Source organism: Panthera leo, chromosome B1, assembly GCF_018350215.1.
Source record: "Panthera leo isolate Ple1 chromosome B1, P.leo_Ple1_pat1.1, whole genome shotgun sequence".
Lineage (NCBI taxonomy): Eukaryota > Metazoa > Chordata > Mammalia > Carnivora > Felidae > Panthera > Panthera leo.
Genome location: NC_056682.1, coordinates 48242985 through 48269219, shown reverse-complemented (window position 1 = coordinate 48269219; position 26235 = coordinate 48242985). Strand labels below are relative to the sequence as shown.

The following is a 26235-nucleotide window of genomic DNA, read 5'->3' as shown; positions in this document are numbered from 1 at the left end:
AAAGACACATCAGCCATTTGTAATGTATTGACCTTATTTGGATCCTAATTCAAACAAACTTAAATATGCATAAATATTATTATTTTATGTATATATGTGTATATACACATTATGTTGTATGCATGTGTGTATATAATGCATCTGTACAATATATGTGTATACACATGTATACATATACATATGTAAACATATACATAAAGGAAGTGAGAACACAGACTCCATTAAAAAATCAAATATCAAAAAAATTATATATTAATTAAAAAAACAGATTATAAGACCAAAGAAGAAAGAGATAGTGGTCAATAGAGAAGTCAGATAAGATGAAGACCAAATATAATCTATGAGCTTGTGATGTAGCTGTTGGTGCATTTAGGGAGAGCTGCTGAAGAAGAATGAGAGGGGCAGAGGCCAGATTAGAATGGATTTACAAATGAGTAGAAAGAATGGAGACCAGTGGCATGGGCTGGTGCTCGCTGTTGCTGGGTTCAGATGGTACTGCCATAATAGATTTCAGGTCTTTAGCAGCCAACTATATGTTGGTGTGACTGAGACAGGCATGGGCTGACAGCATGCACCCCAAGGTCTAACTATTAGGAAGCGTAAGTGCAGATTAAATATTGATTCAGGGCTTTACCTAGAGTTGGCTCCATAAACCATACATAAGCCATACAGTGGTATTGCAGGGCTAAACTACTAAGTCACTGTAGTTGCTTTCATGTCAAACCTCACAGTCCAACAAAATTATCCTTGGTGATCCAGACCACCTGATTATTTTCCATTCAGTCTGGTTTTCTATTAATACAGAGATTTAGTTTTATGCCACAGCAGATGTTTATGCCTCTGAGGGAGTCTAACTGTATTTAATACTTAATTAACAGGGGATATTATCTGGTTACAGGATTAAATGGCCCAGTCCATTAAAATAGGCTTTGAGACCAAGCTCCTGGCTCTAGATGCTTGTACTTGGGATCTGAGATTTGGCAGAAAGGAAAGTTCTGCTCCTGCAGGCTGTTTCCAGGAAGTGGCTTTCATCTGAAATGCATTCAAGGCACTCCTTCCTGATATCACATCTTGCGTCATGTTGGAAGATCTTGGTTTTACAGAGGAGCTACAGCAATGTTTCAGATGAGCTCACAAAGAAGGCCACGACAGGGGCTCTGTTAATGAGGTAACCTTAAAAATCTAGCCAAGGGAAACCTCCCCTCCCGGGGTTATTAGTAAACATTTTATAAATAACATCCACACATGCTTAAAAATGAAGGGGTTTGGTTTAGTTTATGGAGTTTGCTTCTTTGGATAAAATTCAAGTAACTCCTAAGACAGTGGACCTTCCCTTGGTCCTTAGAGGACAACCAAGAAGGGCAGAGAGGCACAAAGCCATTCATCCATATCGCTTGAGGAATAACTCAGGTAGAGAGCCATCCAATAAGAAGCCTACCTACTCCTCCATGAGCAATCCCCAGATACCACTTGATTGCTTGATTCTCTCAGGATTTCTTAGTGTCCTTTTTCCCGGAAAACAGGGCCTGTTTTCCTTATCCTCAGAGGTTCCTTCTCTCAATAATGGCTTGTTTCATGCTCTAGGGTAAGGATGCTGGATATAGAGGGAAAGCTGGACCAAGACACCTGCAAATCTAATCAATCTAAACAGTCACAGTGGTTGGCACAGGGTCACGGGGGGAGCATACAAACAGGAAATATTAGCTAACAAAGACGAGAAATCCATCCTAGAGTGTCTTCTTCATATTTCTTTTGCTGATTCTCCCTTTCTCATTTTTGTTCACAGCAGGAAGTATGTGTATCCTGTGTTAAAGAAGCTATCAATTGTTTTTAATAACCCAGGAGTGAATTGCATCTGGTAAGCTTGTCTTCAAGGTAAAGTATGCCGTAGAAAGCACACAATAAAGAAGGTTAAAGAAGTTTTAAGATTGTCTATGTTCAGATACCTCATCCTCTATACGAAGCGACAATGTCCAATATCTCTGGGCAACTATATGATATTGAGCCATGTGGTAGATTGACTTCCAAAGAGTAAATGACTTCCAAAGAGTCACACATTCCAGGATCCAAGCACTCACATATTCCTCTTCCACATGGACTCTGAATTCAGCCACTGGCTTGCTTTGGCCAATGGGATATCACAAATGAGACCCAGGTAGGGCCTTGTGAAGCACTTGCATATTGGGGCTTTCCCCCTGTGATGTTGCCCTGAGCTGTTGCGCTACCCAAGCCCACAGTGAAAGGCCACATGGAGAGAGAGGCTGAACCATGTGGAGCTGAACCAGCTGTCTCAGTGGAGCCCAGTGGCTATCTGTCCAGCTGGCTGAATGTAGCCATATGAGCGGTCATGGGAGAGCATCAGAAGGACCACCCAGGCAACTTCTGGATCATGAAAAATAATGTCATGTTTCTTTTAAAAGTAGTGAGTTTGTGGAACTGGAGGGTATTATGCTAAATGAAATAAGTCAGGCAGAGAAAGACAGATACCATATGTTTTCACTCATATGTGGATCCTGAGAAACTTAACAGAAGACCATGGGGGGGCGGAATGGAAGGGGAAAAAAAAGTTACAGAGAGGGAGGAAGGCAAACCATAAGAGACTCTTAAATACTGAGAATAAACTGAGGGTTGATGGGAGGTGGGAGGGAGGGGAAAGTGGGTGATGGGCACCGAGGGCACCTGTTGGGATGAGCACTGGGTGTTGTATGGAACCCAGTTTGATGATACATTATATTTAATAAAAAATTATGTTGCAAATAGAATGAAGGCAAAAAAAAAAAAATAAAAGTAGTAAGTTTTGGGCTGTTTTGTTGCACAACAATAGACAACTAAAACAGGCCAGGATCTTATATTTTCCATATTACATTCATTTTTTTTGCATGTGTCTGAGAGTAATGCCTAGACCTATAATTATCCATGCCCATATATATTAAAATATAACTAGAAGAGAGTAGGATGATGGTTGCCAAGGTGTGTGAGCGCTGGAAATGGGGAGATATTGGTCAAAGGGCACAAACAGCCTTCCAGTTATAAGATGAATACATTCTGGGGACCTAATATACAGCATGGTGACTATAGTTGACAATACTGTATCGTACCCTTGAAAGTTGCTAAGGGAGGAGATCTTAAATGTTCTCGTCACACACGTATGCACACACACACACACACACACAAAGTTAATTATGTGAGGTGATGGAGATGCTGACTAACCTTTTTGTGGTAATGATTTTGTAATATATGTGTATAGCAAATCATCACCTTGTATATCTTACGCTTACACAATGTTATACATCAGTTAGATGGTAATAACCCTGGAAATAAAGAAAAACTATGATTATAGAGAACGGAGACTGTTCTCCTTAAGCCACACCCCAAATCTATCCCATCATTCAGGACTCTGTGTGCACATATTGTATAATTCAAAGTGGTAAGAGACGAGAAAGATTAGGTGAAAGAATACACGTAATTGGGAAACTAGAGAAGACATATGGGTGTGTATGTAGGTGTTGTGCATGTGCACGCTCAGAAAGAGAGAGAGAGGTAGATATCAGGGAAATGATTAGAGGAAGCTAGTTAAATAGAAATGGTTCTCGGTGGGTGGTGGTGTACTAAACAGCACAGGTGGTAGAGACATGCTAACTTCTGAGTTCAAGACCTAATGATTAAAGCAATCTGCATGTGGCATCTAAGCATTGGCTCATAATTAAAAGATCACCAAAAGCATTGGTATTCCAGGGGATTTTTTCCTAGGGTTTGGTTTACTTTTTCTTGATATTGTTGGAAATTCTTTGCAAATGAAGTGTGTAATGCTGGAGCCCCAAAGAAAAATGGGACATTAAAAAAAGCACATAATCTTATTTTGACATCAAATTGCCTGTAGACTGTCCTATGTTATTCTGTTTTTTTTTTTTTTTAAGCTACAAAGAACACAGAAAAAATAGACTTTTCCCAGTGAATAGGTAAAGAAAATATATTAAAAATATTCGGTTAGAAATATGTTTGTGAAAGGGTGCCTGGGTGGCTCAGTCGGTTGGGCGTCGGGCCTTGGCTCAGGTCATGATCTCGCGGTTCATGAGTTTGAGCCCCGCGTCGGGCTCTGTGCTGATAGCTCGGAGCCTGGAGCCTGCTTCTGATTCTGTGTCTCCCTCTCTCTGCCCCTTCCCCACTCATGCTCTGTCTCTCTCGGTCTCTCAAAAATGAATAAATGTTAAAAAAAAAAGAAATGTGTTTGGAAAGCAACACTTAGCTGTATTTAAAACATTCTCTCTAATGTGTGTGTGTGTGCATATATGTATATGTGTTTGCAAAATAGACTTTTTATAGCTAAGAAGTTCTGTCAGCTGAGGTTTCACCGCAACTCGTACTGTCATTGAGCGCGTTGAGGCTTTAGTCGCAGGGCAGTCTATGGGTCACCCACCTCCTTGTCTGAACAGCTTTCTTCCCGTGTACGCACATAATGTCCATTTGCAATGAAACAAAATGAATTCTCCTGCAATAAACACTTCCTGCAGATCAGCAAAGTGGTGAGGAAACTATGTATAAATATACACCTAATTATGTTTGATTTATGAAAAGCAATTAAAATGTACATGCAGATGCACACACACACACACACACACACACACACACACACCCTTACACAGGGCTATGTTCTGCATATTAGAAGACACCACCACTGCCACACCCATTTGGGACCTAAACTTCTTGATGGTTCTGGCACAGAAACCCACATTCTTGTTAGATGGGAAAAACTGGAAGCAGTATTAATCAAATCTTTCTCACTGCTTCCCTAATTGTCTTGCTATTATAACAGTGATGATTTCTTCAGAAGAATCACTTGATGTGAAGCAAAATGCTATTTGCTGAATGCCCCAGCCAGAGCTCCCAGGTTAGACAGCTTTCTTGCTCCCCAGAAAGAGAAGACACAACTGGAAAGGAAGCAGGTGTGGCTGGTGGCACCCTGTGGCAGGTGTTCATTACACTGAGGTGTAATGATACCTGGCCTTGCGGGGAAGGGGTAAGAACAACTTCAATGGCTTCATTTCTGAATGATTTGCTTAAGGACCCTTTGCGCTCATAAATAATTTTTAAATTACAATCTTACCTCTTCCCCCTTCTTGACACTGTGTACCCCCGCAGTTCCACCACAGGGCTTCACCACCCACAGCACCTTCTGGGTGAAAATTACAGAATCAGAAAGCCGGTGTCAACGGCGAGACTGCTCATAGCGAGTTTTCGCTGAGGTAGAGTTGAACGATTATACTTTTATTTTAAAGTGGTGTTTCTTAGAGTGTGGTCTGGAGACTAGTGCTTCAGCAAAGGGTAAACGGCACTCCAGGGGCAATGTCATATGCTTGCACTTGCTCTCCCAAGGCTGTGCTAGAATTTTCCTGGAAATTAACACACAGCAAAACAAGTTTCTACATTCCTAGGAAAACCAGTCTGAAGCTCAATGAAATCTGATTCTCTTACTAGTATCTTGGCAATAGCTCAGGACATATGCAGTCCAGCCTTTCTTATCTCCCCTCTACTGGAGACCAACTGCCTTGGAATTACTGGTGAAAGTTACTTGTGAAAATACAGATTCGTAAAACCCCTGGAAAATTCTGAATTAGTCGGTCCGGGGTGAGAGCAAGGAGTCTGTACATTGTACAAGCACCTAGCAGATTCTTATGCACCAGTGTCTGACAGATCCTGTTAAAAGATAGGGAGTGAAGGCTCAGATACCATGATGATTCACACCTGAGACACAGGATTGCTCTTGGATAGAGGTTTCTGACTCACAGAGGTTAAGTACTCTTTAATACTTGTGAGGTCATTTGTATTATCAAAGTGCTGCTTTGTGTATTTATATATGACATTTGGTCTTCCAACTCAGCAGAAAGTCAACATATGTCAAGTGTCTACTTCTGGCCCTTACTCTGGCCCTTGTCTTGCTATTGTTACATCATTTTATATCCATGCTGGACAGTATTGCCATTTTCACGTTACTAAGGAGAAACGAGATGGAGAGACACAGATGTTAATTATTAACTTTGGGCCCATAATCTTTCCCCTGTTATTGATGCTTTCTTTCCCTACGATAAAATAAAGCTATTTGTAACTGGACTCACGGACCCAAGTACTAATGATTACGTTATCCGATCTTCCTTGTAGCTAGATGTGAGCATGTGATAAAGTTTTGCTCTTGGAATGTAAAGAGAAGCCATGTACAGCTTCCACAGGTATCGCTTTGATATTTTTCATTTTATTTTATTAACTTTTATCTTTTTTTCCATACCGATTACCTAGCTTTAATAGTTATCAACACTTGGTGAATCTTATCACATCTCTTTTCTCTCCTCCACCTGCTCTCCAAACCTACCACCCTCCACTGGCCATGCACCCGTCCTTGTCCCTTATTCCTTCCTGCCAGCTGGAATATGCACATGACAGGTGAACCCTGAGTACATGTCTTACACCACAGGTGGAAGCCACAGCATGAGGATGGCAGAAAAAAAAAAGAAAGAAGGACCCTAGGCTCCTGAAGTCTTTATGAAGTCATCCTCACATCCTGGACTATATACTACTGGACTTTTATGTATAAGAGGAATACATTTCTACACAGTTAAAGCCACTGTTTTATGACCTCCAGCCAAAAGTATCTCGAATGTTTATAGTGGATTAAATAGAAGACCCCGGTGGGCCATTTTACCAAAACAAAGCCACACCAAACCATTCTTGTCCCCATTCCTGGCTGAGTAAATTCCACGTCATACAAAAAAATTAAACCTTTGATAATCGAAGATGCTCATGGGTTCCAAATCATCAATCTGATCATCAGTGAATACTTCACTGTAGGAAGTTGAACATTGGGTGAATAATTAACATTAGGTAATAAAACTTGAAGCAGAGACTACTTACTGGTCGTTTCCTATTATCTGTTTTTCTTTCTTTTTTCCCTCTTATACTAGGTCCCAAGTTTCTAGCTGAGCACATGAACATGGCCTTATGAAATAGAACTCGCCCTTCCTCACCTTATTTATAGGACAAGGCCATCAGGGTACTAAATTCTGAACAATGCGAAGTTAAGTAGAAGAGATACACACTTAAGGGACGTGTCCTTAGGGGGGCAGAGATGCTCTTCTTATGTTCCACCCTCCTTTTCTTAGTGTCTGGAATGCAGATGTGCTGAACAGGGCTTACAGGCACCTGGGACCATGAGGTAGAAACCGCACCTTGGGAAGGGTGAAACACCAAGTTAGAATGGGGACAACAGCCAGCCTGAACTGCTGGTCTCTAAATTCCATTTATGTGAGAGAGAAATAAATTTCTATTTATTTCATGTTATTTTAGTTTTCTCTTGAAGCCATACCTAAACCAAACTGATTAATATTCTCATACTTTTTTTTTTCTCTTTAAGCATTAAGTATGACTGCAATCTTGCCTCTCTGTATTTTCTTTAGATTAGATGGGTTTTTGTTTAATTGGTGCCTGACATAATATTTTAAACAGACCCTACCTTGGGTGTATAGTTTATAATTTATTATTATGAATATGTGTTGAGAAGGCAGTATGAGATATTAAGCCTTGGCCTGGTCTGTACCAGAAAGTAGTATTGGTATAATACACTTGAAATAAACACAGTCTTTCCCATCCATTTCCTACCACTATTGGCTAAAACCTCTTTGTTCCCAACTCTTGTTTGGGGATTCTTTTTGGAGTCTCCAATGTAAGGGCAGACTTTTGGCAAAAATCACTAAACATTCTGTGAATTGAAAAATAGATGAACGGGATGGTGAATCTCTTTAATTTTGTTCTTCCAGGTCTACACTGTGACTTTGTTCATCCTGCTGTGTGCACGGGGAGCCCGACCCACCTGAAATGCATGAATGCGCTCTCTCACTCTCCAGTTAGATGAATGGACGCCACTCACAGGTGATGGGAAGGATGGGAAAAGTATGGTCAGGGCACTTATTTTTATGACTTCCTCTCTCCCGTCACTCCATGTTGGCTGCTTCCCTTGATTAAAAGTTTTTATCAGTCAGCTATTGCCGCCTTAAAAGGTTTTTCCTAACTTAGTGACTTAAACAACCATTTATTTGGTTCCTGATTCTGTGGGGTTGAAAATTAGGCTGGCCTTGGTTGGCTAGTTCTGGGCCTGGGCCTGGCTTGGCCAGGTCATTTTTGAATCTGCGGTCGGTCAGTTTGTGGGTTGGCTGGGTGTTGGCTGGCCTGGGATGCTTTCACTTCACAATTTGGCAGTTGGCTGGCTGTCAGTTGGGACAACAGGAGAGAAACAGACATTTGTGTCTTATCATCCAGCAATCTAGCTCAAGGTTATTTTCATGGCAGCTGGGCAGGGTTTCCAGAGAGCAAGCTGGAAGCCACCAGGTGTCTTGAGGCCTCATCTTCCCTAGGGGCTGCCTACCTGTCATTCTGCTATATTCCATTGGCTAATGTAACATGAGATCAGCCCACATTTAAGGGTCAGAGATATGGACTCCAGCTTTTAGTGAAAAGAACTGCAATACTACAAATGGCATGGTTGCGGGCAGAAGTAAAGAGTGGTGGCCATTTTGACGATCTAGCAGAGGGCCACATCTGTTCAATGACTCTGTCCACACAGCTTTTTCTTTGGGTTCTGGAAACTTCTCTCTCTGTTTGTTATTCTTTGCGGGGTAGTAATGGCTCCATGACATCATTGGAAGTGTCCAGACACTTCATTCGACTGCCCTCGGTTATCCAGCTCTGGTTTGCCTTCTGTTCCCCTGCCAAGATCCACTCCGAAATGCTGGAATCTTCCTGTTAAACACAGAAAACTGCACCTCTGTTTATACCTTTGGAAATTTCACTTTTGGTGGTGGAGGGGGGGGGGAGAGGCTTTAAATCTATATGGATAAAAATAATGTGAGAGATGACAAAATTAATCAAACAATATTGAAATCAAGCATTATCAGAAAGGTGAGCAAGTGAGGTCTTGCTGCAGGACCACACGGAGAGCCTCAGGAAACTGAAGCCCCAGGGACCTGAAAGCAGAGACAAAGGATGAAGTAAAAACAGAAGGAAATAGCGGAGGGCTGTGCAAGGGGCAGCAGGCCCCCCATAATGCCTTTTAGACGCTTGCTGAAGATAGGAGAATTTTCAAGAGGAACTGAACCTATATAGATTTGGGGGAAGTTGGCATGGAAATGAGTAGGAATAATTTGTCTTCATGGTATCAGGGAGAATGAAGTGAAAGTCCATACACTAAAATGTCAGACTGCATGGCTGCCCCTGTTCATCTCCCAGCCCTCCCAGTTCCAAGAATGCTTGTAACCAGGCACAGATGGCCTCTATCTTGGCAGGGCAGAAGATTTGAACATTCTTCGCTGCAGAAGTTGGCTGACCCTAAATGAGATCTATAGACACTGACATTTGGATACCCTCCCCATGAAAAGGTCAAGTCCTGACGTGTGACAGTGTGACTCATTTATTGAAAATCCACCTTCACCCACAGAAGTCCCACTGAGCTTCTTGGTGCCTCAGTCCTAAATGTTTGATTAAGCCAAGGATCCCCACACAACTGAGAAAAGCCCCAAACATGAAAGATGGTGACAAAACCAACCAAAGGGAATGAAAGTAAATTTAAGAATAAAGAAACAATGTAGGGAGCCAATGAAAATTTGAAAATAAAACAAAATAAAACACAAAATAACAAACATAGCTATGATCCATATTCTCAGATACACAAAAGCAGATATTATATTCATAAAACAAAAATAGGGTAGTTTTGCCAAAAGTAACAACAATGAACCAGACAGACAACATAAGAGAGCCAGGTAGAGGTCTTGGGATGTAAAAATATAACAGCAGAAATGGGAAAAAAAAATTCAGCTGATGAGTTAAAAGATAAAGTTGAAGAAATCTCCCAGAATGTATAAAATGACAAAACGATAGAAAATTGGGGGTCCATTTAGGAGCCCTTATGTCAAATATAGGACATTTAGAATGAACAAAGAGAGAAAAGGTGGAGGGTATAGCACAGAAATAACATCTCTCAGAACTGCAAAGCATGATTTTTTCATAGGCAAAGTACCTACCAAATACTCATTCCTATTAAGGTAAGACAATGTGGAACAGAGACGTAAGGGGAAAAAAAGTTTGATAGGACAGGCTCTGAAGATAGAGGGAGGGGCCATAAGCCAAGGGATGTAGTTGTTTTCTGGAAGCTAGAATGGATGAGGACACGGATTCTCCACCGGAACTGTTCCAAGGAAAGCAGTCCTGCAGATCTATTTCAGACTTCCGGCCTCCAGAACAGAAAGCTACTACATTCATGTGTTAAGACATTAAGTTTGTAGTAATTTGTTACAGGAGCAAGAAGAAACCAATTCGCTGGCCAAATTATTAACAGAGTGTGCAAAGTAAAGACCTTTCAGATACTCATGCCTCAAAGTGTTTGCTTCCATTTTCCTTTTATCAGGAATTTACTAGAAAACATGTTCTACTCAGTGAGGGCCCAAGCATAAGACAGAGTCTGAAATGGGGTCCAGGAAATGGAGGCCAATAGGAAAGAGGAGAGAGGCATGCCCAGGTGGAGAGTGAAAGGGAGCGCCAGGTTTATAACTGGGCAAGGCTCTGCTCCAGATTGAAGCAGAGCCAGGAGGGGAAAACAAGACTTGATGGTTGATTATTTATTGGCCTACACTGGGTGAGGGTTGAGACCTCAGCCTTAAGAAGCCAGAATGTCTGGGTCTCAGCTTCGTTTCATCACTTACTAACCATGCCAGCAACTTACTTAACTCGGTTTTCTTTTTTGCACAATGGAAATAATAATAGTTCTGCCATATAGCGTTGAAGTAAGGTTTAAATTAATACATGTGGCATGCTTAAAATAGCTTCTGGTACGTAGGTCAGGGCCCAATTGTCGTTACCTTTTGTTATTAAAGATGCTTTAGAGTTCTGTCGGATATTTTGGGGGAGGAATTACTGATAGGTGCATGGAATATTGAACAAATATACCTCTCCATGAGGCAATTACAGTTTCGTAGTACAAACTCCAGATGTCAAGGCTATTTACCATCATAATTACATAAGCATTAACTATTGATTTAACTAACACTGTGGTTTAAGTGTTTGGAGGGGTGGGTAGAGGGTGTTGTGTGTGTGGGGTGGTGGTGGGGGCAATGAGTTGTGTGGATAAGACATCAAATGATGAGGTATCAGATTGTAAAATCAAAATATAGCTGAGCAGGGGCACCTGGGTGGCTCAGTTGATTAAGAGCCCGACTTCGGCTCAGGTCCTGATCTCGTGGCTGGTGAGTTCGAGCCCCGCATCGGGCTCTGTGCTGACAGCTCAGAGCCTGGAGCCTGCTTCGGATTCTGTGTCTCCTTCTCGCTCTCTGCTCCTCCCTTGTTTTTGCTCTCTCTCTCTCTCTCTCAAAAGTAAACATTAAAAAAGTTAAAAAATATATAGCAGAGCAAGAGTATTATTTAGATATACCTAAAGAGATAATGTTGGTTGTCCCTGGGGATCGAGACATTGCCATGGGGCAAAGTCAGACAGGAAACTATTGATTTCCACTATAAGCCCCATGGCATTATTTGACTTTTTAAAGTATGCACAGGTATGCTTTGATAAAAATGTTTAAATGAATAATTAAGTTAACATGTGATAGAACACATTTAGTGAGGTAGGCAAGCCACATACACTTTATTACCAATAGTGATATAATTAACATTCTTTGACTCTGTTGTCCAAAAATGTGAGCCATAGAGCAAAAATTAACGTCAGAGTTTTGGAAATTGCAAATAATTCAGCAATCTTTAGGTCTTGTCTCTAGTGATATTTCAAAGCTAACGGCGCTCAACCTGGGCAGCAAATAAAAATAATCTGGGGTATACATTGTAGTTACCTGGGGAACTCTTAAAACTCCTAATGGCCCAGCTCTGCCCCAGACCAATTTAAATCAGAATCTCTGGAGGTGGGTCCAAATATCAGTGCTCTAAAGCTCCCCAGGTGATTTACAATGTGTGATCAAGGTTGAAGACAACTGTATGAAAATATTTGAGTGGTGTTTGATAGGACTTTTTTTTTTTTAATTCACTGGCTATGTAATAAGCAGCACCCCACCTTCATCAGCTTGGTAGGAACAGATGTGGGATTGGTGATAGCTCACAGAAATAAACATAAAGTATAAATATGTGTGTGTGTGTGTGTGTGTGTGTGGGTATGTACTTCCTAAATACTATAATTTGTATTAGGATCACGTCGGAGCACTTCTTTGGTTGATTTTGCTGAACCATATATAGCTTGACACCAGTTTTTCTAGTTATTTAATGCATGAATCAGATTCCCAAGTCTTAGAGGTTTAAATACTGATTGCTATTGTTGAAACACACAGATCTGTGTGAATCAGGATTTACTAATGAACTAATGAATAATAACTAAATTGCACCAGAAAGACCTAGTATTAATTACCATGTAATTCATACTGCATTTTATAAATCAGATACAAAATCCAATAATTATAGGACAATTGCTTTGCAATTACCTTGACTCCACATTAGTAATTACAGGGTAATTTTGTAAATAGTTCACATCACACACCCATAAAGAGAACGGCTATTACTTTGCACCCTGGAGTTGAAAATAACTGGCTTGGGGATTCTAACATTGGGTTAGAGAGGAAACAATATATGATCTTCACTCCATAGTGTAGGATGCCGAAGTCATCTCAGATTTAGTTGGTGACCTGCTCAGTATTTGGCATTTGCTCTAAGAGATATTTATTGATACTAGATATTGATACTAGATTGATACTAGAGATATTTGTGTAATGCAATTGGTATAGCGTAAGTTAAGCTTTCTATCTCCTGTCCTGTAATATCCAACATATAAAGTAAATCATATGTAACCAAACAGATGCCAGTAGATATCTATGAGGAGGAATGAGCTTTGAAAATTGAGATAAACTAGATCATGGTAGAAAATGCTGCTCTTCCTTTGAAGGTACTGCCTAAACAGTTTTATTCTAGCTGATTTTGAGTTGGCCAAAGGCTTCTCTGGCAAGTAGGAAGCCTATGATCTGAGTAGCTCTCCACAGAAAGTTTTTTTTCCCCCAGATGTTTCAGCTCCGTTGGCAGTACTGTGTGTTGGGGAGCTAAGAAAGACTGATCCAGGAGGAAGAGGAGTGGCCAGAATTGCCATGAACCAGGGGAAAATCTAATACTATCCCCTGCCCAGCAAAGGGCTTACAGTCTAAGACCAAATTTAAGGAACAACCAAGAAGTTTACGCCCATGTCTAAATAGAGCTGAGACTGATATGAGATTGAGTCTGGAAGAATGGTATGTGGGTGAGTTTCCCATGGTTCATATGGAGACACTGCATGTGTCAACAACTGAGTCATTTCAGGGATCGCAGCAGCGTGGCAAAAGAAACAGTGATAAGACACAGATGGATTTGCCAGACCTCTACCACCCACACAAAGCATTACTCTCTGACTGTCAGCTCCCTGGAGAACAGATAAAGCCCAAATAAGATAGGATCCATAAAAATGTTCAGAAAAGCCTGTCTCTCCATTAGGGTCATAGGAGTCCTCAGGCATAGAGTTGAGGGAACAGTTCCTTCTGAGGCTCTAGGCTGAGGTCTGAGATTTCCTGGATTTGGAACAATCTATTGTTAATTATTTAAAGCGGTGAAAGCAACAACTATGACAATATTTGAAGGGTTATAAAGATGAAGCTCAATTAGATGATTAAACCTAATCTATTAGCTTCCAAAATTTCCCTGTCAGATAAGGATGACCAAACCTCCCTGTCTGGTAAGCATCTGGACACTCATAATATGAAGCCACAGAAGTATTCAGATCAACTTTGAACTACACCAAAATAAAATGCAGACTCCCTGATTCCTGTCCACTCAAGTGTAATTATTAGCTAATTGATAAAGCAACGAAACCACACACCAGGATGCAAACACCACTGGGGCAAGACTTTGTTAATGGAACAAATGGTTCTGTAAGTATATCCCTAACCTCCCCGAAGCCTGAAATGCCAACCTAATTAAGAAAAAGCCAAAGAACCCCAAAGTTTGGCCTTCAGTGTTCTCCACAAAGTGTCTTAATGTTAACTGGAGTCTTTCTCTCCCACTGTGCACTTTGTGTATCCTGCCACTCCATCATCTAGAATACTCATCTTTTGCTAAGCAAACCTGCAATTTCCTGTTACCGGGTTCTTCCCTTTTTCTGAAACGGCCCATCCATCAGCGTGTCTCCTGCCCAAATCTTATTCTTTAAGACCCAGCATAAATGCTACCTCTGCCAGGAACCATTTTCTTATCACCCCAGTAAAGAGACCCCTCTTCCTTCTTGAAAATCTTAGACCTATTTTCTCTATATTTTTTGTACACATCTTCTCTACTGGTGTGTGAGCTCCTGCAAGCAGGTGCCAGAATGTACACATCTTTGGATTATTCCAAATATGTATTAATTGTCACAACACAATTAAAAATTAGAATGTTCTTCTAGGTATTTCATTTTTTTTTAAGTTTAAGCATTTTTAGGTTATATAAATTATTAGACCCCAGGAGTGCTGATCTATTGAATAAATATTTTTAGTGTCAGAGAAAAGATCATTCAGAGAAAAGATCCTTTTTTTTTTTTTGAGAGAGGGAGTGAGTGAGAGAGAGTGAGCACATGTGCATGAGTGGAGGAGGGGCAGAGGAGGAGGAGAGAGAGAGAGACAGAGGATCTTAGGGCTCGATCTCATGACCCTGGGATCAAGACATGTGCCAAAATCAAGTTGGACACCCAAATGACTGAGCCATCAAGAAAAGGTCCATTTAGGTCACCTGGGTAGCTCAGCTGGTTAAGTGTCCGACTTTGGCTCAGGTCACGATCTCAGAGTTTGTGAGTTTGAGCCCTGTGGCAGGCTCTGGTGTTAGTGCGGAGCCTGCTTCAGATCCTCTGCCTCCCTCTCTCTCTCCCTTTCCCCTGCTCGTGCTCGCTCTCTCTCACCCTCTCTCTCAAAAATAAATAAACATTTTAGAAAAAGGAAAGGTCCATTTTATGCTACAAGTATTTTCTTGTTATCATATTGGTGACTATTAATAACTTGCTTTTTGACTGACATTGAAGATTTCGTGTGGGAATTTGAAGTTGGCCTCTTTGAGTAATGTTAACATATCTAATATTATAGAATTAGACATAGGTAGCACTCTTTGAAGGAGATAAGGTATAGTTCCCTTAAGACTTCACAAGTGACACCAGATTTAAAAGTAGGAACAGTGAAAAGGAGGTCTGAGTACTGTTGGAAGATCCCAGATGGGCATTCAGGAGAGCAAGGACTGCCCATTTCCCTCAATAACTAGCCATGTGAGTTGGAGCAGGGCCAGGAAATAAAATGTGGGGTTTAGTTTATGTGAGTTTGAAGACACCCATTAGCCCTAAAACATCACGGGTGTTAAGGAAAGCAGGCCATGAATAAATATCTCAGAGATAAAAAGGCTGTGATAAACTCTAGAACTATTGGGAAAGGTAATTATGAATCAGTGGTTATGTTTTTCCTCAGACTTGACCCTAGGGGAAAATTCTGGTGAGGTCCCTCTCTTCCTTTCCCCCGCAGCCACTTCTCCTTGTGTCAGTCCAAGGTCATTGCTCTCATCCCAGTGAAGGTAGAGGGGAAGGTGGTGAAGATCCTGCACCTGCTGTAGAACTGCATGGAGAGGCACGCACGTGAGTCCTGGCAGGTTTCCAAGTCCCAAAGAAGAAAGAGGTTCCAGCGTAAGGTTTTGAGGGACTCTTGCAGGTCTTAAATGCCATCCGGCTTACCCTCCTCTCAGGAGAGCACTGTGTAGTTAGCATAAATCATTGGTTCTAATTATTTGAGAGATGTTTACCATTACAGTTTCCATCCTACTGGTACTATCATCTTTAAAACAACTGAAGTTATTTTAGCCCAAGTCAGTTTCCCTGAACATGTGGTGTTAAAATGTTTCAATAATGAAGGCTTTACAGGGCAGAGAGACCAGCCTGGGAAGAGAGGCACTGGACCTGCTCTCAGTCCAGTCACCTTTATATCCCAGGCAAGCATGAGGCTCCCTGTGGCACAGAGGAGCTGGACCCACTCCTGCCAGAGCAGTGGAGAATTCCTACAGGAGCATGTGGTTTTCCCAGCACCTAACACAATGCCTGGCACATAGCTGGATGTTAATATACACCAGCTGAAAAGCGATCCTAATCATGTTATGTAATTACTAAATATATTACACTAAATAAATATATATATGTAATTACTAAATATATTACACTAAATATATTAATATAAATATAAATAGGTTACTATTTGCATCTCAGTGGGGTAATTAATAAGTAAATTTTCTGAACTGTCTTAATGCCGTATGAATTTGAATCTAGTTATTTGAAAGGTTCAGACTTTAAGGAAAATAATTCAAAGTCTTAAAAGTAATATATTTTAGAAAGTTGCAGGTTAGCAGTTGTACAGGTCACTTCCCTGAAACGACCTAGTTTTCTGTCTGAGGTAAGTATACTTTCTTGTTACTTAACTGTTTCTGATCTTCAGGGTGGTTGAAATTCTTTCCCTTGACCAAGACTTACTTGAACTAAGCCTAGAGGTGGCTTGCAAAACCATATTAGGATTTAATGAGGGACTGAGTATAGGGACGGAACCTATGTTTTGCAAACGATGGAATAGATCTTTTGTGCAGAGTGAGTTTCAGATTTCTGTCTCTTTGTTTATTGCTTCAGGGAGATTTCAGTGCGTGGTGCTTCTTCAATGGCCTCCCAAACAGTTGATTTAAATAGAACAAGGAAATGTAGACAATATCCATTCATCTACCTTATAGAAAAGTAGTGGGTCATTGACTTAGGGCCCTGCCCCAAAGTGAAAGGTCACTGTGATGAGTATAACTCAAGACCATTTATAAGTATGCAAAACAGTAAAACAAGATTGGAAAGTGTCATGAGTGACTGTCCTAGAGATAACCATAATAGAACACTACCGTTTTTCTAGGGAGTGTCCCTACCTATAAAATGAAACCACTTCTCCCCAAACTACACAGTAAAGATAGCTAGCTGTAGAGTAGACCATGCTCCCAAACAATCCCAAAGTACTTTTAGATGCTCAGTTGATTTACCTTCCTAATTATGTTTTGTATCTCTTGATACCCAATAAAAATTCAGCACATGTTCATAGTGTTTAGGTTGATTTAAAAATATTTTAATTGAAAAAAAAATGAACATTTACAACTTACAAAGTAGTTTAGAAAAAGGATCTGTCAGAAAAGGACTACTGAGGGGTGCTGGGGTGGCTCAGTTGGTTAAGCGACCAACTTCCACTCAGCACCAACTTCTGCATCCAGCTTAGGCTCAGGTCATGATCTCATGGTTGGTGGGTTCAAGCCCCACGTGGGGGCTCTGTGCTGACTGCTCAGAGCCTGGGGCCTGCTTCAGATTCTGTGTCTCCCTCTCCGACCCAACCCTGCTCATGCTCTGTCTCTGTCTCTCTCTCTCCAAAACAAATAAACATTAAAAAATTAAAAAAAAAAAGAAAAGAAAAAGGAAAGGACCACTGAAATACAGCTCCAAGTCCTGATCACAGCTGCTGTAAGTAAATTCTATAATCTTCTGGGGAGCAATTTGGCAATATGAATGAAAAATTGTGTAATGTACATTTTTTTTCATATAGCAATTCCCATTCTAAGAATTTATCATGAAGAAATAATGCTGTGTCTATAAAGATGTGTTGAATATACCAAGAATATTCCACATAGTTTGGTTTACACTACCAAAAATTGGAGTCAAGTTAAATGTTCAACAAGAGAGACTTGGTAGCATAAATTAGCCATCATTAAAACTGATGATGCAGATCTATATATTTTTTCAGAATATATTGCTAAGTGAAAAAGTAGTTTTCAAGCAGAATGTATGGTATGCAACCATTTTCTAATTTAAAAAATTGATTGTTTTCATCTATAGCAAAAGTTCCGGCAGACTATAAATTAGTTTTCAACTGTGGTTATGTTCAGATAGTGGAATTATGGGTGATTGTGTTTTCTTTTACTTATCTATATATTCTATTTTTTTTTTCTCAGAAGGATCACAAATGACTTATGTAATGATCTACCCTAGATATTATCCTTGTAAGAACTTAGGAAATGACAACTCTACTAGTATTTTTTTAGATAGTAGAGTCATATTATTATATGAAACATGTCAAAGAAAGAAATTTAATTTCTTATTCAATAAGCATTTCTATAGCTACTTGAATAGCTACTATATAACTATATGCCAGACACAATTTTCTCTCTGTCTCCCCAACTACCTCCCTGTTTCCCTTTTATATACATTCTAATTGGCCTAAAATTTACTACTGTTGGTGTACATGTCTGTGAGTTTTGTTAAACACATACAGTAGTATAACTACCACCATCATCAAGATACAGAAGAGTTTCATTACCCTCCAACTCTTGCAAATTTCCTTGTGCTCCTTTGTAGTAAATCCTTATACCTTCAACCTCTAGCTCCTAGAAGCCACTGATCTATTTTCTGTCCTATAGTTTTGCCTTTTCTGGAATGTCATATAAGTGCAACCTTTCGAGCTTAGCTTCTCTTAGCACAATGTATTTGAGATCGGTACATTGTTCTATTATTCAATTGTATGGATGTACCATAGTGTGATTATCCATCATCACCTGAGGAATATTTGAGCTGTTTTTGGGTTTTGGCAATTATGAATAAAGCAGCTATAAACATGTGCATATAGGTTTTCATGTGAACTTAAGTTTTCATTTCTCTTGTGTAAATATCTAGCAATGAGATTGCTGGGTCATTAACTTTATAAGAAGCTGCCAAAGTGTTTTACAAAATGGCTGTACCATTTGGCATTCCCATCACTAATGTATGAGAATTCCAGTTACTCCGCCTTCTTGCCAGCACTTGCTATTGTCAGTTATTTTTATTTTGTTTTCTTTTTAAAGTTTATTTATTTATTTTGAGAGAGAGTGAGAGCGGAGGGAGGGCACAGAGAAAAGGAGAGAGAGAGGATCCCAAGCAGGCTCCACACTGTCAGCGCAAGAGCCGGACACGGGGCTTGAACCCATGAACTGTGAGATCGTGACCTGAGCCAAAGAGTCAGACACTAAACCGACTGAACCACCCCGGCCCCCCTGTCAGTTATTTTTAAATTTTAGCAACTGCTATTTGAAATGTTTACAAATACTAACTCATTTAACCTGACAAGATTAACACTATTCTTTATGTGTCTCATGATATGTAACAGTAACTTTGATGATTTGATAATTATTTGATAATTCTTTAATAATAAATATCAGTTTTACTGATGAAGAAATGTCAAGAGACATCAAGTTACTGTCTCAAATTTGCACAGCCAGTAAGTGGCAGAGCTGGGTTGGAGCTCTGGTCGTCTAAACCAGAACATATGCTCGTAATATACTGTGCTATGATTTTCCTTCAGTCAATACAGGAAAGAAAGGCTTGAAATACTTCTACTGCCAGTTTGAAAGTTCATCTATTTCTGGTCCTGGAAAGTTGGCTAAAATTTATTGAATCCCAATTTAACTTCCCAAAAATGTAATGCAGTTCAGCATTGGACATTCCATCAGCTAATTAAAGAATGTCAGTAGGCTGGCTCCTGAGATGTCTTTCAGAATGCTGTGAACTTGCTGGATTCCCAGTAGTCCAGTGTCCTGACCTTAGCTTTGCAAGCCCTGAAACTTGATCTATTTGGTGTCCCAGAAGTGACAGTACTTAGCCATGCTGGAAGACTCAGGATGCAAAGTTCATAAGACACGGCTATGTTAAACACAATGGCAATTTATTAATTTACAGTGAGAAATAGAATGGCCAAAGGGAACAAATATTCATTTCTATTTGACAGGTATCTTCTCCCTGTAGAAAAACTGCATGGGAGCCAAATTATAATCAGGTTTCCAGGTGTGCCTAGAAACATAAGTAGGTAGGAGAGTTCTCTGCTTTTAACAGCTGAAGCTTTTAAACACAACCATAAAACGAAGTCCTGGCAGTTTGTGCCTGAAATAGCCCCATGTCTTTGTTTCCACAGAATGCATGGGTCTGCCCAGGCTCCACAGAGAAAGATCAGGTGCCTTGGATGGGCGTGTTCAACATCTGCCCTTTCATTACCTCACCTCTGATCAATCCAACTTCTGACTGATATCTTCCTTCCTTAGACATGGATCTTCAATCTAATGAAATCAATTCTTATTCCTCTGCAACAACCTAACATTTGTTTATCATCTACGGCTTGCCAAGACTATTCTAGAGGTAGGGAGTATCATTCATCTTAGGACTCATTCTATCCCCTTTGGAGATTTTAAAATATCTCCTCTTGGATTTATTTTGTGTAAGTACATGGTATAATCTTCTGAGGACAGCCTTGGTTTTCAGATCTTTGGGCCACCTCTCTGTGGTTCCCCTGTACTGACTTGGAACATGTATTCTTTGAATTTGTGTGATTATCTATTTTCTTTTGTCTTTCCACAACCCCTGTCAACTATAACCAACGTGTGAACACTTTTTAAGTCTAAGTTTTTTATACAACACATTTTCCTCTCCTGAGCTAAATTAAATTCATGAATTTTAATTGGCTAGCTGTCACCATATGAACATTTTGCTAGCCTCTCAAACCCGATGTGACTCGGGCCAAATTTGTCACTTTCCTCTTACAAACTGGCTCTTCTTTTGATCTACTTATATTTGAAATCAACGCAGTCAGCCATTCCAGAATGTAATCTTCATGATCTCATTTCCTTCTGCACCCAATGAGTTGACACATTGCAAGAAGACCTTACAAACCCAGCTCTTTCTTGCTCTTGGCTGCGTATTTTTGAATACCACTGCTGTTGGCTGGGTTAGGTTTTCGTCTCTTCTCTCCTGGATGTGAAGGGAGTTGATGAGCTGAGCTTACTCACTTTACTCCCTCCCCCCCCCCCTTTTCATGTCTAACCAACTATTGGCATGTCATCACACACCTTACCTGAGGTCTGTTATGCCATGGTTGAGGCAACAAGTTCTTCTTCTTCTTCTTCTTCAAATTTTTGTCTACATTCTAGTTAGTTAACATATAGTGAAATATTGTTTTTGGGAGTAGAACTTAGTGATTCCTCACTTACTTATGACACCCGGTGCTCAACATAACAAGTGCCCTCCTTAGTCCCCATCACCCATCTAGCCCATCCCCACCCACCTCCCTCCATCAACCCTCAGTTTGTTCTCAGTCTTAAAGAGTCTCTTCTGACTTTTTTCTCTTTCTCCATCTTCTATCCCCCTTCCCTTATGTTCATCTGTTTTATTTCTTAGATCCCACATGAGTAAAATCCTATGGTATTTGTCTTTCTTTGACTTATTTCACTTAGCATAATACCCTCTAGCTCCAAACGTGTCAGAGGCAACAAGCTCTTAAGCAGCAGACTCTTCTCTTTCCTTTTTGTTGTTCCAGAGAACTCCTCCTGGCCCTTCCTTGTGTTTGCCATTCTGAGTCCCAACTACTTTATTATGCCGGATTGCCACTCTACAATGGGTTTCTATATACCATTTCTGTCTTTGGCTGTCTGTTTCTTTTGGACTTAAATGCCATGAAGCATCCCTTAATCCTTGATCCTGCCTTGTTCTGAGGTGCCACTCATCTGTGCTCTATGCATCTTCCCAAGTTAGCCCTGTATAAGCTCATCCTCTCCAGCACCTGCTCTCCTCTTCTTTTTCATCATGCTTCCAACCTGACTCAACCTCCTTTTCTCCTCCTCTCCTTTCCCTTTACCATCTCCTTCCATCTTGTCTTGTTCTTGGCTTTCTCCTCTGTTTGCCTAGTGTGGAAATGTAGACAATGCCATCACCCTTTTGATCAAAACTTCAGCATCTCCCAAATGAAGGCAGACCCTTCTCACTGAGATAGATTAGTACTTCACCATCTTGGTCAAACCTATATTTTCAGGCTTGACTTTTTATGTTTCTCCTACAGAGAACCCTGTTCCAGTTGAAATAGGGTCTTCCTTCTCTCATGGTATTCCATGACATGAGCTAATCTTTATCCTGTTTGCTAACCTTAGAAAGTTCTTCCATTTCCCGTATAGAAATTCTGCTCCTTAAGCAAATGCATGTTTTCCTTTAAGAGTTTCCTGGGGCACCTGGGTGGCTCAGTCGGTTGAGCGTCCGACTTCGGCTCAGGTCATGATCTCACAGTCTGTGGGTTCGAGCCCCGCATCAGGCTCTGTGCTGACTTCTTGCTCAGAGCCTGGAGCCTGCTTCAGATTCTGTGTGTCCTCTCTCTGCCCCTCCCCCCTCACGCTTTGTCTTACTCTGTTTCTCAAAAATAAATAAATGTAAAAAAAGAGTTTCCTATTACCCCCAATCAGGAAAGTATCCCCTGCTGCCTTTAAATTAGAAAAGTGCTCTGTTTTTAGGTCACATTTGACAGCTTAAAAGTTGTTCATATATCTGTCTCCCACTCTGTGAGATTATAAATTTACCGAAGGTAGAAGTTAAAGCGTATTAGCTTTTAGTTTCCCACCCACTTTCTAGCAGGTACTTTGCCCCTTGCAGGAGCTGAATGACATAAATCTATTGAGTGAAGGAATGACAGGAGTCACTACAGCCTTACACACAGTTCCATTTGTTCTCTATTCATCCCATCACCCTCCTGAAAAATGTCCTTCTTTAACCCCATATTTGTAAATGGCCACCGTTTACAGGCAAAGCCCACACTTCGTTCTATTCTGCCGCCTTCAAGTCTTCAACATGAATCACAGCTCCAAGAATGTCCTCCTTCCCTCAGATTTCTCCTTTTCAGACTCCAGTTACACGCATGCAGGCTGGAGCCCTCCCTCCCCTGGCTGTGTGGGGAAATTCCTGACATAATGGCCTGACCTGAAATGTCACCGAGGCAGGTTTGTGCTGGCTCCCAGCCCAATGCAAACAGCGGGGAGAAACGGCAGTGCTCGGCTCAACACTTCACCAGTTAAGCTGTCATTAAAAGGGAAACACCTGCTACCCAGAGAGTTTTTATATTTCACTTTACCGCAGGGGTCTACTCTGGACTTGTCAACTGATTGCTTTGGGGCTAAGTTGGAAAAAAAATACATTATCTCCCCATGTAACTACCAAGTAAGGAAGCAAGATTCCTCTGTATGATTGGGCCCATCCACAAAACAGGCTCACGGAAGGTATAGAAGCACATGCTATACTTTAAAAAAGGAGGAATACACTCTGTCTAGCTGTTCTCTGGAAGAATGGAACAGGGGCAGACGACAGCACTGTGTGGTTAGAATACAACCATCAGCGGGAGTCTCTGCTCCACAGCAGACTTCTCTGTTATTCCGACTTTATTTGTTGCAGACTGAAAGATAACAGGATAAATTTAGGATCTGCCAGCTTCTGAACCTGTATCATTTGGGATGTAGGAGGCACAAGGGTTCAAGACCCAACTCCCCAGCTCAGTGTTTGTTTTGACTTTGGGCGATGTGTTTACGTCTCTGAATCTTCTTCATCAGTGTCATGTGGGGGTGAGAGGGAACGGTCAGAGTTTCCTAATCTAGATACAACAGTCTGAGTCTGTGGCTAGTTAATACTTCCTAACTCCTCTACTTCCCTAACCTAAAGCACCAGCCAGTAGCCCTTCATTAGGCAGAGAATTTTGTCAGGATTTACGGTGAAATTTCCCTGGTTTGTGCTCCCACAGGGGGCAGTGAATAGTTTGAATTATGAGCTACTTTTTCAGAAATGCCATTTTTATTACTTTCAAATGGGCACGATAAATATACTGGGCTAACAAAATGTTGCCAGGATGTTTTGCCAAATATAGATCTTTGCGTGAATGTATCAGAATGATATGTAATTAACTTTTATTGTTTATACATCAGCGTGGGGTACAAAAGTGCTTAAAACAGTTTGTTCCCTTAAGTGGTTTAGCAAGTACCATTGTCACCAGACTCGTACTCACGTGGGGTCCTAGGTACAGTTTGTTGGGGCAGAGGTAAAACTGAACTCCTCTTTTTCTCTGCTATCAAAACTTGAAGACAAGTGATACTTGTGCTATTCTGAATGATGACAAGGTGGTAGTTGCAAGATTTTCCTGGATGCACATCTCTTCTATGTTGGCATCATACGAAGCCCTGGAATCCTGAAGTCTCTGTAGAATTAGTCCTTATGTTTAGACCATTGGTTCAGAAGTTTCCTTTCCTTGTCTGGTTCAACTTGACATGCAGGTTTATGTTGAAAACTCCAAGAGATTCTTTGGGGTTGAATCTATGTTACTCAGTAAGTCACCGGCCATCCCTCCTGCTCCTATGCCCTTAGATCCCAGGTCCCACCTTTCTGAGTACCTTCTAGAACTTTGGGCCCTTCCTATCTTGTTGTCCCATAGGACCTCTCAACTCCAGAGCTCCTCAGTATTACCCAGGAAACACCAATCTCTGCAAGGCAAAGCATTGCAGCTTAGGAAGGGATAACTGATAGTTGCTGGCAACCTGGTCTTTGAAGTCTCATTAAGTCAGTAGCTATTTACTGAATGCCTCCTGTGAATAAACTACAGAGAACTGAGCAGAGATGAATAAGACACAGATCTGCTTTTAGGAGCTTGCTTGCTACCAAGTAAAGGAGGCTAATCCCTTCATAATTATGTTTCTATTTTCTAGGGGAGCTGATTTTCCCCTTGTCTTCTGGCTTCAATATCCACTGCATTCCACAGAAACTGTCACCTTCTCAACAGTGGTGACAGAAAAAGGCATGCTTTTATTGTATGCTTGACCTAGACGAAGGAGAAATGACCTCAAGAGAATATTGCTTGGCTTAATTGCAGCTTCCACAAAACAAATAATTTACGACATTATTAGAAACCACAAAGTAGCCTAATGATATATTGAAAATCCTACAACAAATAAACAGGGAGAAAGAATGATAGGATTTTTTTTTTAAACAAAAACAAAACTGAGTTTTTGGGAGAAGGTTGGAGAGAGGGAGGATCTTGGCTCTGGGCAGCATCAACTGATGGACCACATAAGGGAAGAAAAAACCAATGAACTAGGATGTCTTGACTACCTTCTACGAAGACGGAACCTGGGCTGACCTCTCCCCGTATCTTCATTGCTTCCAATGTTGTTAGAAAGAGGTAGCATGCAAGTTTATGACCCACTGTTTTGCCTATTGACAGAGAAGCAATGGCTGTCCTTGTGGTGTGACTCAAGATACCTCAAGGTCAAGATGACGTCTGATGGTTCTTCCCCTGGCTGGCAGCAACTCCAGTCCCCTCACTCCCACCTTACTGAAGTTTGCAGGTAGGTGCTTTCTGGAGACATTTACTCTGTAAATGGATTAAGATCTTATTACTTAGAAGGTAACGTCTTGGATAGTTTCTACATAGCGGGGCTTTGCTTATCTAGAGAGTCCTTTAGCGTTCAGTTTCACCTAAGGGACAGAAGTGAGCTGGGAAAGAAGAATGGGAAATTGATAAGGTTTAATGAAGTATGGATGGGAGACAGAGGAGAGAAGCTCTCAGGCTGCTCTAAAGCCTTGGCGGCTTTAGAAAAATGTGTTGAAGTCTTTGGCTGTCCACTGGGGGCCAGAGGAGCTATAGTCTCTGCCTTCTCTCCTCTTGCTGTTTCCTCATCAAGAAGCATGGCTGAGGTGCTCAGCATCAAATGGTCATGTACGTTGTGCATGCTTGGTTGTTTTGCTATAAACCAAAATGCACCAAGGGCTCTTCTCCTCACAGCGGCCAGAGAGCATTTCCATGGCATGGAGATAGCATTGGACTGGCGGCCAGGTCCCTTAGGTCCTTGGTCTGGCTCTGCCAGGAATTACTGTGTGGCTCGAGGCAAGCACATTCCTCTTTCCAGAGACCCAGTTTCTTGAACTATCCGTGCCAAGGATGGTGGAGGGAGGAGCAGTATGGGAGTACCTGCCTTGTTCCTCATTGAAATTTGTACCTATGGTTTATAAAAGCAGAGAAGGCTGTAGTATTTGAGAACTGGGCCTTACACTTCATTGTTTCAGAAATAAATGAATTTTAATCTCATACCAAGAGGTGGTTCTGAACTCTGCTTGGGGGGGGGGGGGGCGGAATCTAACGCATGTAAAAGTTGAATAAAAGGCTGCACATCCAAAACCTTTCCCAAGCCTTTTTACCCACTGAGTCATCTTCCAAAGTCTGGGTTTGTGGCTCCTGGGGTATGCCCGGCTTTGTCCCAAGCGAGGCAGCAGACATCTACGAAGGGCAGAAACTT

At 41.1% G+C, this 26235-nt stretch overlaps 1 long non-coding RNA gene across 3 annotated transcripts in view; it reads left to right on the top strand.

Moving 5' to 3' along the window:
* The window catches only part of LOC122217634, a 186238-nt gene extending 161003 nt beyond the window's left edge, over window positions 1-25235 (top strand). For 2 of the 3 annotated variants that reach the window (XR_006201602.1, XR_006201600.1), the window contains 2 exons: window positions 899-1168; window positions 1787-1901. This is a non-coding gene — a long non-coding RNA (uncharacterized LOC122217634). Of the gene's footprint in view, window positions 1-898; window positions 1169-1786; window positions 1902-25163 lie in introns of those variants that run through there. The other variant, XR_006201601.1, reaches the window with a different exon arrangement.
* The last annotated feature ends 1000 nt before the right edge of the window (window positions 25236-26235 follow it).